At 32.3% G+C, this 7248-nt stretch overlaps 1 long non-coding RNA gene across 1 annotated transcript; it reads left to right on the top strand.

Moving 5' to 3' along the window:
* Window positions 1-4195: 4195 nt before the first annotated feature.
* On the top strand, window positions 4196-6885 carry LOC128218409 (uncharacterized). Its single transcript, XR_008258368.1, has 4 exons — window positions 4196-4544; window positions 4969-5175; window positions 5938-6071; window positions 6421-6885. It is a non-coding gene; the product is annotated as an uncharacterized LOC128218409 (long non-coding RNA).
* The last annotated feature ends 363 nt before the right edge of the window (window positions 6886-7248 follow it).

Here is a 7248-nt window from a genome sequence, read left to right as displayed (position 1 = left end):
CACTAGATCAAATAAACTCGTAAGTTTCAAAGTCATTTGTTGCAGGCAAAGAATAAGTGAGATCGTCTACATATCTAAATATATAAAAATATTTAAAAACACAGTTTCTATCACTAATAGTACATATTTTTTTAATTAAACGATCTATTTCAAATGAATCACATGTCGGATTAAGTGTGACCAATAACTTCCAAAATTACATGAAGCTTGAGTTTGTAATGAGGCCTTCATTCCCTCAGATTTTAAAATACCACGCTCATTTGAACTCAAATTTCTCCAAGTCCCACTGTCGTGTGGAATAATTGGCCGATTTCTACCCTTTTCTTGACTTCAACAGCGCGGGTTTTAGGCTATAACTGTATTCTATTCTGTGCCAATGAAGTATGCCGTTCGATTTGAGAAATATTAGCTCGTCACCGCAAAGGAAAACAAACAACGTCCTTCCATTAGTCGGAATGGAATGCAAATTGTTTCGATACATTGCCTATGGCAAATGACTCTTAAGAAATTTCTTTCAATTATTGAGGGTTAGATACATACAATCTGATTGAGTGTAGCTGTGAATCTTTTTTTTTGCAAGTTTGCTGACCTTAGGAGTATGTGTTTTGATCTTGGTATAAGTGCACTCTTGTTTGGCGTAGATTTAGGTTGAATATTGTTTGATTAACTTTTGTGCTCATTGTAATATTGGGATTATGTCTGGTTCAGTTGCCGTGTTTAAGCGCCATTAAATGACTTGTTATTAGCGTCTATTTCAAACATAGCTTACTACGGCTCATTTGGTCTTTAATTGTTCTTAATTTTGTATTGCTTAATATATAATCAGCTTTTCAATTTCAGAAGGAATGCACATGATCCTAACAGCTCGGGATCAGTTTTTTTCAATTTCGATTTTCTGTCTCGACAAATTCAGACATTGTTTAACATCATCTCGAAAGCCTTCGGTTGTTTCTGAATTTTGTCATCATACATTTTCATATTACGCTAAGTGCCATTTATATCTTTGAGAGCTTTTAGTCGCAATTACTCTAGTTTCTCTTTAAGATGATCAAATATTGAGTTAACGTCCTACTCCGATCTTCCATGTTACGAACTATTGTTTCCTGCCGCTTTTGGGCGTATATAGACGGAATATTTCATGACGTTATTTTTTCCCACTTTCTCAGTGTTTTTAAGAATTTCTTCTTCGATTTGTGATTATTCGAGATCTGATCCTGTATGCAGAGGAAATCTACATGCGTAACACATTACGCAGTCACCAATTCCTCGTGGAAAGAGCATTTGAAAATTTCGTATCATGGTTGTCATCCATTGTTTTTCTTTCTCTCATATGCGTTATTTTTTCTGTTATGCGTTGCTTGAATATTTCTTACATTATGCGTTGATTGATTTCTCCTCCGGTAATACGTCAAAAGATATAATAACAAAGCGTGTGAGGTAATAGCATTAGCTTTCAGCAGTGTCCTATATCATTACCAAGATATATGTATAACAAATGTTGTATTATCATCTGGCGAGAGCTTTAAAATACTAGTTAATTATATACGCATGACTGCTAAACCATGGTTATGGTGTTTGAATATCAATTTACACATTTCGTTCGTTCACCTTAACATCTCGTTTCAGTTTGTAAATAAGCATTGCTTTCCAAATCAACCGGGTTGGTAAACCATCCCTCTGCAAGCGAAGTAAGAGTGATAATGTGCACCAGTTGCCATACCTAGTTATAGTTTATATAGTTAAGCTCAATTTTGATGACAGCTTAAACACTTTTGATGCCGTTGCCTTGTCAAAAACAAAAACAAACTGCTATCCATTTTGAAAAAAAACATGAGAAGGTACACTTTGTGGGGATCAAAACAAACCTATGTGAGGGACGGACACCTTTACCAGTTGACCACTCTAATCTATACATTTGACCAGAGCATGCATGTATAGAATATGAGAAAATGTTGAAAGGTGAATCTCAATACTACGGCTTACATTTTTGATATAGCTTAAAGCATTGTATCTATTAGATTAATACAAAAAATGAAAACAATCTCACTCCAAATAAGGATACAAGGGTTAATGATAAATTTCTGAAACAGTTATTGCTTAATATAACTCGCTAATGGTTTGTAACATGCACTTTTTTAATTACGAAATAAAGATTGGCAAATCATAATGAGTGTACAAAACAAAAGTACCAAAAGCTTGAACCCTTCAACAAATGTTGATATTTGCTTTTATTTGAAGACCACAATTAGTTAGTAACGCGATTGAAATTAATTACGGCTGTGGTTGATTGACATTATCGCGTGATATAATCAATGTACCATTAACAGGTCATAATATCCAATTATGGTTAATGTAAGGTCTAACCGGTCGTTTTTTACTTCTTTCTTGACCGGCGTTGGTTCGAACCCAACTAAAACCATAATACTTTTTTATGCTTTAACTGTATTTTTGTTTTTGCAGTTTCGATATCATAAAGTAAAATAACGATAAAATAAGTGTTTTTAGATGCATTACCGGGATTTTTTTTTTGGTAAGTTAAATCAATCGTTATAGTTGTGGTGCTTCTTATCTTGAAGTGCACCTTTAAAGCTGACGTATGAGGAATACGTGTTCACACGGCGACTGTTACTTTCTTGAACAAGTCAGTATGAACGGCTGAAGAAAGTAATACTTATTTGCATCAACATTTTTGGGGGTATATTGCACTTCTTATTTTCTACGTGCGTCAGTAAGGGTAAATTTTTATTGTGATCAGTCACAACACTGAACGATAAAATGATCAATAAAGACAGAAAACCATGTATATATAGGTTTTGCAAAGTATTATGTCATAACATTGCTTTTTTTAAATGGCGTATGTAGTCACGCATATGTTTTGTTCATCATTGGACGTTTTATGTTTTTTGCTTAAACATTTATCGTTCCTTAGCTTAGGTAATTATGTAATTTACGGGACCAATAGTTTTATTTTACGAGGCAGAAATAAAAGTTATGTTATATATTGTCTTCATGTTCCTTACCTTTTAATCTTTTATGCAACTAATTTATAAGACAAATCAGGTTGTGTGCAATGATGTAAGCCGTATTTTGTTGGTTGTTGTTTTAAATAATGAATAAAGTTCAAAACAAATAAATGTTTAAATAAAAAGGTTTCAGAAATATGATTGTCGTTCTCTTACTGATTTTAGAGCTTCTTTGCGTTCATACAATTAAAACTTATTTTTTCTTGAATGTTAATGTCTTATCAATTAAGAGTAAGAACAATTGTTCGTTTCGCAATGAAATTACAAGTTTGCCTCTTACGCACGTTATTGACTTTTGACAACAACAAAATAATGTTTTTAAATCACCCACGGATAAAGATATTTTACCCAAACTAACAGTGGAATCCCTCTTTACCATATATTATGAAGTACATACTCAAATATTGGACAAAATGGTTGAAGGAGTTCAAGGCATGATTTCTCTGATAGAAAATTTGGCCGATTCACCAAACATCCAAGCTCTTATGGAAGAACTTCAACAATGCTCAAACGAATACTTTCTGGAAATTTGCATAAAACTTGAAAACACAGTTATTACGCTTAAAACGGAATATGAGGAAATGCGAAAACACTATAATATGTTGAAAGGTGTATAATGTTTGCAACATGAGGCAAACATCGACATCATTATTTCCTATATTTAAATAAGAAGTATGCGACAGCGGAAAAATAGAATATGATTATATTTCTTAGGGTTCTTTGTGTTGTGACGTCTAGCTGTATCTGTTGTTTGTGGGAACTAAATAGGAACATACCCCCTTTGTCATTGATTCGTCTCATTTCTCTCCTTTCGTCTATATCTTCACTTTACCACCCTGTCTTCTGTGCACTTACATCAAACACTTTCTACAATGCATTCAATAAAGCATTCAATATCGTTTTCTCAACTTTGTTTACACAAACACCTATGTATCAAAAATGGCTAATATGAATGACAGAAATGAGACCTTTTATAACTTAAAGCTTTTCTCGATTCTATCTACTGTTATGCATTTTTCATATGTCGAATTTGTTTATTTATTTATTCATTGTGTTTCTCAGGTATACTGTTAGTATCTTCTGTCTGAATTGAAGGTTTGCAAAAGACAAAATACTTACTTGTACACATAGACACCAGTAGGTAGTTTATCAAAAAATGTTCAGGGCCCCGTTTTACTAACAGTTCGTAAGTTGTGCGTAAGTTTTTACGTACATTTTCAACTTACGTAAATAATACGAATTGCGTACGTGCGTTTTACTAAAATTTCGTAAGTGTAAATATTTGCGTAGGAATAAATAATGCGTAACTCTCCGATTGGAGGTAGAAATCTCTCTTGGCGCGCACCTGTCAAAAAGATAAACAATGGCGACGCCGCAAAAGTTTAAAAGGAAAGAGAATTGGTCCAGAGCAGAGCATGAAATGCTGAGGTATTCATTCCTTGATGAAAGCCATGCCATTGAAAGCAAGTCCAACCATTACTCATGTCGATGAGAAAAATCGTGGAAGAGGAATGAAAAGAGGTGGGGTATTTTTTTTAAATATTGTTTTGGAACTTTGACTATGACGGATGACGACAATCAGCTACTATGTTACAGTTTTATACTGATTTTTTTATATAAGTATAGTTGTTTTATTCAAATATTGTAACGATTTGTTTCACAAAGGTATCCATATATGTTAATTTGTAAGGTACACATGTATTTGTATAGCTAAAGAACTTCAGCGAACACGTTATATATTACATTTTTGGACGTGTGTTGTAAACATCAAACAAATAAATATCAACATTAAAGTTATGGAAGCCAGAACTAGTATTTTAAGTGTCACACACTCTTTCTTTCACAATTTATTGTTAGTATGTTTTGATCATAGCACCCGCCCGTCCCTGATATCCTCTAAGAAGCTTTAGTAATAAAATTTAAAGAAAAAATATTTGACTTTCAGACTGAATGCCCAGGGTGTCTGCATTAGAACTCTTGATGAGTTTAATAAGAAATTAACCAACATCAAGATGGACGTGAAGAGGAGGCGTCAGATGGCAGCGCTGACAGGTGGTGTGACTCCGTATCTGTTCTGATACATAGAAGGGCCACTTCTGGCCTATATATCTACGGGGTGACTCCTCCAAAGTTCAATGAGCAGGAGGAGAAGGTAAATTATTACTTATTTGCAACTTATCTTAGTTTCATCTTTAATTATTTCAGGAATCTTACAATTATAGTTAAAATCACGTTAAAATTATTGTTTTGTTAATACATATTTAAAGCTGCGCTCTCACAGATTGAGCGTTTGAAACGAGCCAATTTTTGCGAAAATCCTTATAAACCAGTTATATAAGACAGCTGACAAAATATTAGATCTCAGATTTTAATAAATAAGTTCCAAAATTGATGTTTTATGCATTTTTCATTAACTGTTCTAACGGTCTAAGCCATAAAATATTAATTTTCGGAAAAATGAAAATCTACGATCTGATTTTTTTGTCAGCAATCTTCTATCATTGGTTTACATATATCTATGCAAAACATTGCCCTTTCCAAGACAAAAAATAAAAAAAGTTGCAAAAATGGTAAATCTGTGAGAGTGCAGCTTTAAAATTCCATTACAAGATGCTTTTTTGGAAATTTGGTAAAATTGTTTTACAGATGATTCAGCTGATTGGTGATTAAGCCATAGTTTTTTTTCTGGGGTTGACACCTTTACTTAAAATAGTAAGATTTCTTACCTGCCTCAAATGAATATCATGGATGTATCGGTCAATATTTTTTTAATAAAGGTGTTATTAAATTTGAATAAAAATGAGCATATAATGATGTTATTCTAAAAGAATTGGTGATTCTCAGGTCATTTATATGTATCTTTTTTATTTTAAATAACACTAATGTATTTATATGTGAATATATTTTACTGCAGAAACAAGTCCATCATCTTTGGTGCTGCACCATACTGCCAAAACAGCTACATGTTCATCGTTTGCAGTTATGTCAATTTACCTCCAACATAGTGTTTCCTGCAATGTCCCAGGGGGCTGCCATGATTCCAAAAAGGTAGAACACAAAATATGACTAAGTAAACATACAAACTTGAGACAGACTGTGTTATGGCAGTGTCTTCATGCCAAAAGAGTCATGCAATGGATACAAAAGGTTAAACAGTTACTATCAAAACCCCAAAACTGTGAAAAATATATTTAAAATGAAACTTTAAGCCACACCAAAGTGGTCACTGGAGCAAGTACTCAGATTTTTGTACATGCTATTAAGATATTTATGCATAAAATTATAGGTCAGACAGTACCTTTCTGTCTAAATATTTTTACATTTGAAATTCTTTTTTTAAAGACTAAGTAAGACTTTGAAAAAAGTACTTATATAAATGTGTATTTTTATATTTCAGTACAACACCAACTGCAGCAAAAGTGACAAGAGTTTCCAAGATTCCATCTACAAGCAACTTGAAAAGACTTCTTAAATGCCAGAGTGAGCTCTATGAGCAAATATTACATCAACAAAAACTGACAATTGACTGTCTCCTTTATTACAATTTATTTCATGAATGATAACTTAAATAAAATGTGACTCAGCAACTGTTTTAAATCAACAAACATTCTAACATAAACCTTTGAAGTCTTATAGTAGAATCATATACCTGGAAGTCTTTGATTATTTTATCTACTTAAAAAACTCACAATCCACTTAAATATTGCTGACACTTGAAGCTTTGCATATTTTATTCACTATTGCATTTAATAAATCTTTATTTACCTGTCAACCTATTCATATTCAAGTAATCTAATATTAAAATACATATGGAAAAGCACTTTCATTTAAAGTGACATCTATCAAACATTGTAATCACAAAAAAGGGGCTCATAATCATACATTTTATGATATGGTATTTTTTACCAATAGCTGAATGTGTAAATTGGTTATTTTTAGAGAGATAATATGTCAATTTATTTGTTTTGTAAATGTGTTTTTAAATTGTTATTTATACTGTCAACACTATTTTAACATATTTATGATTGTCAGCCTTCATGTACTGTTTTGTTCATTGTTATAATCATCTTCTCCATAAGTAATGTCAGTGATTATCAAAATGATACAGCATCAAATTCATGTATAATCATTTTTAAAGGGACTCGTTCATGTTTTATATGGTTAGACATTGATTTTTTTATTTCCTATGAAATGTGAACAAAATGCTTGTAGCAATGATAAAACA

Source organism: Mya arenaria, chromosome 14 (assembly GCF_026914265.1).
Source record: "Mya arenaria isolate MELC-2E11 chromosome 14, ASM2691426v1".
In the NCBI taxonomy this organism is placed as follows: domain Eukaryota; kingdom Metazoa; phylum Mollusca; class Bivalvia; order Myida; family Myidae; genus Mya; species Mya arenaria.
The sequence above is the reverse complement of the archived record's forward strand: the minus strand, read 5'-3'. Positions and strand labels throughout refer to the sequence as shown.